This window comes from Pteropus medius, unplaced genomic scaffold (assembly GCF_902729225.1).
Source record: "Pteropus medius unplaced genomic scaffold, Ma_sr-lr_union100, whole genome shotgun sequence".
Classification (NCBI taxonomy): domain Eukaryota; kingdom Metazoa; phylum Chordata; class Mammalia; order Chiroptera; family Pteropodidae; genus Pteropus; species Pteropus medius.
The window spans coordinates 2,903,677-2,910,554 of record NW_024346667.1 but is presented as its reverse complement, the minus strand read 5'-3'; the positions used below and the strand labels follow the sequence as shown (position 1 = coordinate 2,910,554).

The 6,878-nt window shown below is 36.5% G+C and overlaps 1 long non-coding RNA gene and 1 other non-coding gene across 4 annotated transcripts in view; both read left to right on the top strand.

The window, feature by feature from the left end:
- Positions 1–19: 19 nt before the first annotated feature.
- Positions 20–6,878, top strand: part of LOC120613241 (uncharacterized) — a 99,698-nt gene continuing 92,839 nt past the window's right edge. For all 3 annotated transcript variants that reach the window (XR_005655628.1, XR_005655629.1, XR_005655627.1), the window contains exon 1: positions 20–336. This is a non-coding gene — a long non-coding RNA (uncharacterized LOC120613241). The remainder of the gene's footprint in view (positions 337–6,878) is intronic.
- On the top strand, positions 3,168–3,272 carry LOC120613674 (U6 spliceosomal RNA). The gene has a single exon (XR_005655752.1). It is a non-coding gene; the product is annotated as a U6 spliceosomal RNA (small nuclear RNA).

The window sequence follows — 6,878 nt, the reverse complement described above, 5'->3', positions numbered from 1 at the left end:
GACGTAGGACTCTCCGGAAAGACCCGCCCCTCCTCCCTCTTCACCCTCTTCCCTCCTCCTCTCCACACTCCTTTCCTCCCTTCCCACCGCCCCTCCCCAATCCTTTCCTCCTTCCCCTGTCCCCTCCTGCGCGCAAACTCGCTACTCCCTCCGGGTCACGCTCGGACCCCGCCCCTTTGCTGCTGCGCAGGCGCGGCCGTCTCTAGTCGAGTTGCGCGCAGACGCCTGCGTCATTGGGGTTCGTGTGTCGAGTCACAGGCGGCTTTGCGAGAGCAGCGGCCGAAGCGAGCACGGTGGAGGTGGCCTCGACTCTAGGATTTCTACCTCCTGATCTCTGTAGGTTCTGGGTCAGGTGACTCGCGAAAGTCAGAGAAAGTGCTATTTATGTAAACTCTTGTGAAGGAGAAAGGTTTGAAAATGCTAGCACTTGGTGAGAAAGTAAGGAGAAAACCTAAAAACTCGGATTGAGAATAAATCGTTTAAGGTCTTGGCTCATTCATCAAGAAATGAGCTAGGATTCTTAAATGAGAGTTCCTTCTCCGTTGTAGTTAGGACTATACTGGCCGTGGCGGCATTACGTTTAACGACGGTCAGTATCAGAAGAAGGTGGTTTCATTAAGCCTCTATCTGGCAAGTATCTTTTTAGTGAACTTTTCCGGTATATCTAAAGTTTATAAGCTGCCCCCGCAAAATGGGAGGAGAATTACTGCAGAACGACAGGTGAGAAAATGAAATGCAGGTGTATATATGCCTGTGTCATATTAAAGAGTACTTTTAAAATAGAGAACTAGGTGAAAATTTCACAGTATTTAGTATGTGTGTATGCTGACATTGAAGATTGCAGTAAAGGAGCGCGGATGCAGTCATACTTGTACTCACGTTAAATTCCTAAGATTCGTGCATTTATCGTCAGTTACTTTGAATAATCAATAACATTTCCCCCTTTCTGTTACTGTCTTCAGAAATTGAATGTAAAATACATTTGAGTGATACATAATGAATTTGTTCTCAGTCTGTATAATACAGGTAACATAATTTCATGCTTTTAGGTGTACGAAAGCACCATGACAGTATTTCTAAAGTACTCCTTGAGTGATAAAGGCATGAAATAAAATATTTAGTAGGTTTTTATCACAAAATATTCAAAGGATGTTTCCTTCTTTTGCCACCGGTAAAAAAAAAAAAAATGTACATGATCTCACGGTTCTAAGATTTAAATTGGAAGTGGTCAGCTTTCAATTACTGTATAGCATAACTAAAAATTATATAGAGTACTACGTTTCTGTTCAGCATTTTAAACTTTTCAGAAACGTCTGTGGAAGGGTTTTGTTTCAGTATGCCTTGCCACTAATCATTGGATTAGTAAGTGTAATTGCTACAGGCTTTCGGGTTTTGTGAAAAGATTTAGTCTAAGGCCCCAATTACTAATTAAATGGTTTTGTAGATATAGATCTGGGAATGGGAGTTAAGTGATGGGGTTGAAAGAGAAAAAGCTCAGGATAGAGAATTATTGTTTATTAAACACCCTCTATTTGCCTGAAACTCAATATATTATACTTAATCTTTAGTTCATAAAACAGCCTTTTGGAAGTAGACATTAATAGCTTTATTTTATAGATAAGATAATGAATGAGCACTTAAATAAATAGCTATTAGGTGAAAATATTGCGTGTGCAGTGTGTATTTATGTTTATTTGTTTGTGATGAGCAAAGAGAAAAGTCATTTCCAAAGGCAGTGGTTAGAGTTGGCCAACTGCAGCAGCTCTACTGTGAAGTTAACTTTCCCCTAGGATATTTTTATCACCCTGTAGCGTCGAAAGCAGACTCATTTTAGGTTAGAAAGAGCTATGATAATAAACCATCATGTAAAGTAATTACAAATAATCCTTTTATGTAGTATATGTTCATGTATAGTAAGAATTGTACGTGAACATAATTTTAATTGTAAGGAAAAACTAGAAATATATCAACCACTTTGGAAAGGTGGGTTAATATTTCCTTATGACTTATAAGGCACACCAAGCTAATCTCACTACCCTATTTTAAGTTCTCCCATGCTTCCCTTTTTATTTAAAATAAAATCCAAGTGCCTACCATTGATAAGACCTTATATGAAGCAGCTCTTGAGTCTTCCTTTACTCTCCTCTTTACTATGTAGACCACACTGGCCTTCTTATGGTTCTTCCTCAGATCAAACTCTTTCAAGTTTTCAGGCTTTTGTACTCACGGAACTTTCTTCTCTGGCTCCTGTAATTTAAGTCTCTGCTTAGAAGTCATCTCCTCATGGAGTCAATTCTAGATTATCTACCACTTTGTTTCGTTACTATGCTTACCTTTTAAAGTATGATTGGCATACAGTATTATATTAGCTTCGGATGTATAATATAGGGATTCAACATTTATATAACATGTGGAAACCAAAATAAAAAATATAATACTATTCACAATCACTGGAAAACAAAACAACTTAGGTATAAGTCCAGCAAAACATGTACACGACTCATACTGAAATCAACACAACACTGATGGAAGAAGAATGAACAAAAGAACAAAATATATGAAGATACATATTATGATGGATTGGATGGCTCAATGTTCATTATCCCCAAATTGATATACAGGTTTAATAAAATTTCTATTACAATCTTAGCAAGACTTTTCTTGTAGATAAGTAATTAGTCTAAAATTATATGGAAGGCAGAGAAACCAGAATAATGACAACAATTTTGAAAAGGAATTAAGTAGGAGGAATCATTCTACCCAAATTTAGTTCTTATTATATACTACAGTAATCAAGAGAGTGTGTTACTGTCAGAGGGATAGACATAGATCAGTGGAACAGATTAGACTACAGAAATAGAAGCACAGAAATATGCTCAACAGAATTTTGACAAAGGTGCAAAAGCTGTTCAATGGAGAAAGGATAGCCTTTTCAACAAACAGGGCTGGAGTAATTGGCTATCCACAGGCAAAAAACAAGCCTTGACCTCAACTTCACACCTGATAGAAAAGTTAACTCAAAATGGATCATAAATTTAAATGTAAAACATAAAGCCATAACACTTTTTGATTAATATAAGAAAAAATGGGACCTAGAGTTTGGTAAGAGTACTTAAGACACCATAGCAAATAGATAAATTGGACTTTGTTAAAATAAAGAACAGTTTTTGCTCGCTTCAGCAGCACATACACTAAAATTGAAACGATACAGACAAGATTAGCATGGCCCTTGCTCAAGGATGATACGCCAATTCGTGGTGTTCCATATACAAAAACAAAAACAAAAAAAACCTCAGTGAAAGATTCTTTTAAGAGAATGAAAAAAACAAGCTACAGACCAGGAGAAAATATTTGTAAATCAGATATCTGATAAAACTTGTATCTATAGAAAAGAACTCTCAAAACTCAATAGTAAAAGACATTAACTGACACTATCAAAAAAGTGAAAAGACCATGCACAGAATAGGAGAAAATATTTGCAAAGCCTATATCTGATGTGTGTTTAATATCCAGAATATATAAAGAGCTCCTACAACTCAACAATAACAAAACCCAATTCAAAAATGGCCAAAAGACTTGATAGATATTTCTCCAAGAAAGATAAGCATATATATATATATATATATATATATATATATATATATATATATATATATATATAGCTAATAAGCACAAGAAAAAGATGCTTAATGTTATTAGCCATTAGGAAGATGCAAATCAAAACCACAATGAGATACCACTTCATGTGCATTAGGATGGCTATTATTTTTTTTTAAAGATGAAAAATAAATGTTGGTGAGGATGTGGAGAAATCATGCATTGCTCATGGGAATGTAAATGGTCTGTCTGCTGTGGGAAACAATTTGATGGTTCCTCAAAAAGTTAGAATCACCATATGATCTGATCTAGCAATTCTACTTCTAGGTATAGTTCTAAAAGAATTAAAAGCAGGGACTCAAATAGGTACTTGTACACCAATGTTCATTGCAGCAGTATTTACAATATCCATAATGACCCAAATGTTCATCAACAAAACAAAATATGGGAGATACAATTTTAAGTGTATAAAAAATATTATTCAGCCTTAAAAAGAAATGAAATACATGCTACAACATGGATGGGCCTTGAAAACATTATGCTAAGTGAAATAAGTCAGACACAAAAAGATAAATATGATTCTACTTGTATGAGGTCAAGTTCATAGAGGCAGAAAGTTGAATAGAAGTTACCAGAGGCTGGGAGAAGGAGGAACTAGGGAGCTATTGTTTAATGTGTAGAGTTTCTGTTTAGGAAGATAAAAAGTTTTTGAAATGGATAGTGGTAATGATTGAACAACGTTATGAATGTACTCAATATCATTGAAATGTACACTTAAAAGTGGTTAAAATGTAAGTTATATGTATATTTTATCAATAATTTTTTAAAGAAAATCTGCATAAATTAAGCAATTCAATTAAAAATGAGCAAAGACATGAAGATATATTTCACTGGAGAGGATATACAGATGGCAAATAAGTCCAGGAAAAGATGTTCAACATCACTAGCCACTAGAGAAAAATAAATTAAGACTACTAGATATCATTACACGCCTATTAGAACAGCCAAAATAAAAAATAGCAGTACCAATGCTGGCAAGGGTGCAGAGAAACTGGATCTCTCGTACATTAGTGATAGGAATGCAGAATGGTTCAGTTGCTCTGGGATACTGTTTGGCAGTTTTTTTAAAGTTAAATATGCAGCTGTTTTATGTCCTAGCAATTGAAGTAGGTTTTTATTCAAGAGAAATGAGAATTTGTGTTCATACAAAACTACACAAATGTTCATAGCAGCTTTATTTGTAATAGCCAATAACTAGAAACAGCTAAAATGTTTGTCAATAGCTAAATGGCTAAAGAAACTGTGGCACATCCATACCATGGAATACTACTCAAAATAAAAAGGAGCAAACCCTTGATGGATATGACAATTTGGATGGATCTCAGAAACATGATGTTAAGCAGAAAAAGCCAATCTCAAAAGTCACATAATGTGTGATTTCATTTATATAATAAACTTGAAATAAGCAAGTTTTAGAAATGAAGAACAGATTATGGTTGTTGGGGGGAAAGGCAAGAGAGAAAGAGAAGGATGGGTATGAATATAAAGGAATAACATGAAGGTGTTCTTTGTGGTGATGGAATAGTTTTGTATTAGTATGACTTTTCCAGAGAAACAGAACCAATAGAAACAGAACCATATGAGATTTATAAGGAATTGCCTCATACAGTTATGGAGGCTGTAAAGTACCAGGATCTGTATCTGGCAAGCTGGAGTCCCAGGAGAGTTCCATTTCAAGTCTGAAGGCAAGCAGAGAGCATGGATTCTCTCTTACTCTGCCTTTTGTTCTCTTCGGTCCATCTTTTAATGGATTGGATGAGGCCCATCCACATTGGTAAGGCAATCTGCTTTACTCAGTCTGCTTAGTTGACTGTTAATCTCATTCGGAAACGTTATTACAGACACATCAGAGAATAATATCTAACCAAATATGTAGGCACTCCATGGCCCAGTCAAGGTGACATAAAATTAACCATCGACTGGGCACCTATACACATCTCCTTGAATCATATTTACATATTAAATCTCCAAATAAAGACGATAACTAGATCATAATTTTACCTAACTATCCTATGTAAAACCAGAAACACTAACTCCTTCCGCGGAAGAGGAGGTAAAGTACTTGAGTGATGTTTACTCTTCTCCTTGATATCCTGTAACTTAAATGATATGATGAAAAATTAACAGGACTTAAATACTATGTTATATCTTATAAGGGGACAACAGAGGAAAGAACACAAAAATATTTGATTAATATGTACTAACATTTTTGTTATAAACTAAGCAAATATATCACACATGCAAACATTCATAACAAAATAAGAAGGGAATACTATGACAATAAGTCTTCATTTTTGTAACCGGTCATGTGGTTTGAGATGGTGTTTATAACTACTGTTTCCCACTATTCTGTATTCCCTGTGCCTTTAGCAAGCACCTCAGCTGATTGTGGTTCTTTGCCTCTCAGAGTGACTCAGACCTCATTCCTGAAGAGTTTGGGCTATTAGTAGTCCCTCCTGGAATGGATTGTTGTAGATTTCCATTGACTTTAATCACAGGGCATGGGAATATTAAAAGATGCCCTAAGGGATCTCTTGTAATCCAGACAGAGTGCATTCCTTCTCTCCATTGTGGAGTAGCAGTGTAATTTCCCCTTGATCAGTCAGACCAGCCAGCACAGTAACTCCCTTCTTTGCTTGTTGATTAATAGTTATGAGGAGTCCGAAGTGGCCTAGTGGCTTTCTTAACCCCCACAGTTCAATGGCATTATTCTATTTTCTGATGGAAGCATTCCTCCCTTTGGAACTAAGACTTCTAAGGTGGCAGAGCAAAAGGTCACAGGAACAGGGAACAAAAATTTGGTTACAGGTCACTAGGGATAACAGTAAGTGGTACCACTCCCATGTTTACCCCTTAATTTTGGACTTTTGAAACCTGGCTATGGGAGAAATGGCACCATATATCAGATGCTGGCTGATTCAGAGCATATACAGCCCTCCGGAGAAATTTGCTCCAAGACCATCTGCAAACCAGGCCAGAGTCTTCTCTTCCTCTGTCAATAGATTGTAGGCAACTCCTTACAAAGCCATAGGTGCAGGCTGGGAGAGAGAAGGCAGTGTGGCAGGAGTGAATTTGAGCCATTTCTGCAGGTAACTTACTTGTGCCTTTAGGACCTGCTTAGGCCCTATCACAAAGATATCTTTTCCATTTGATGATGGGGTGCTGCTGTACATACCACATTTATGGCTTGGTGGGTCGATGACATCCAGTTTATGATGGGC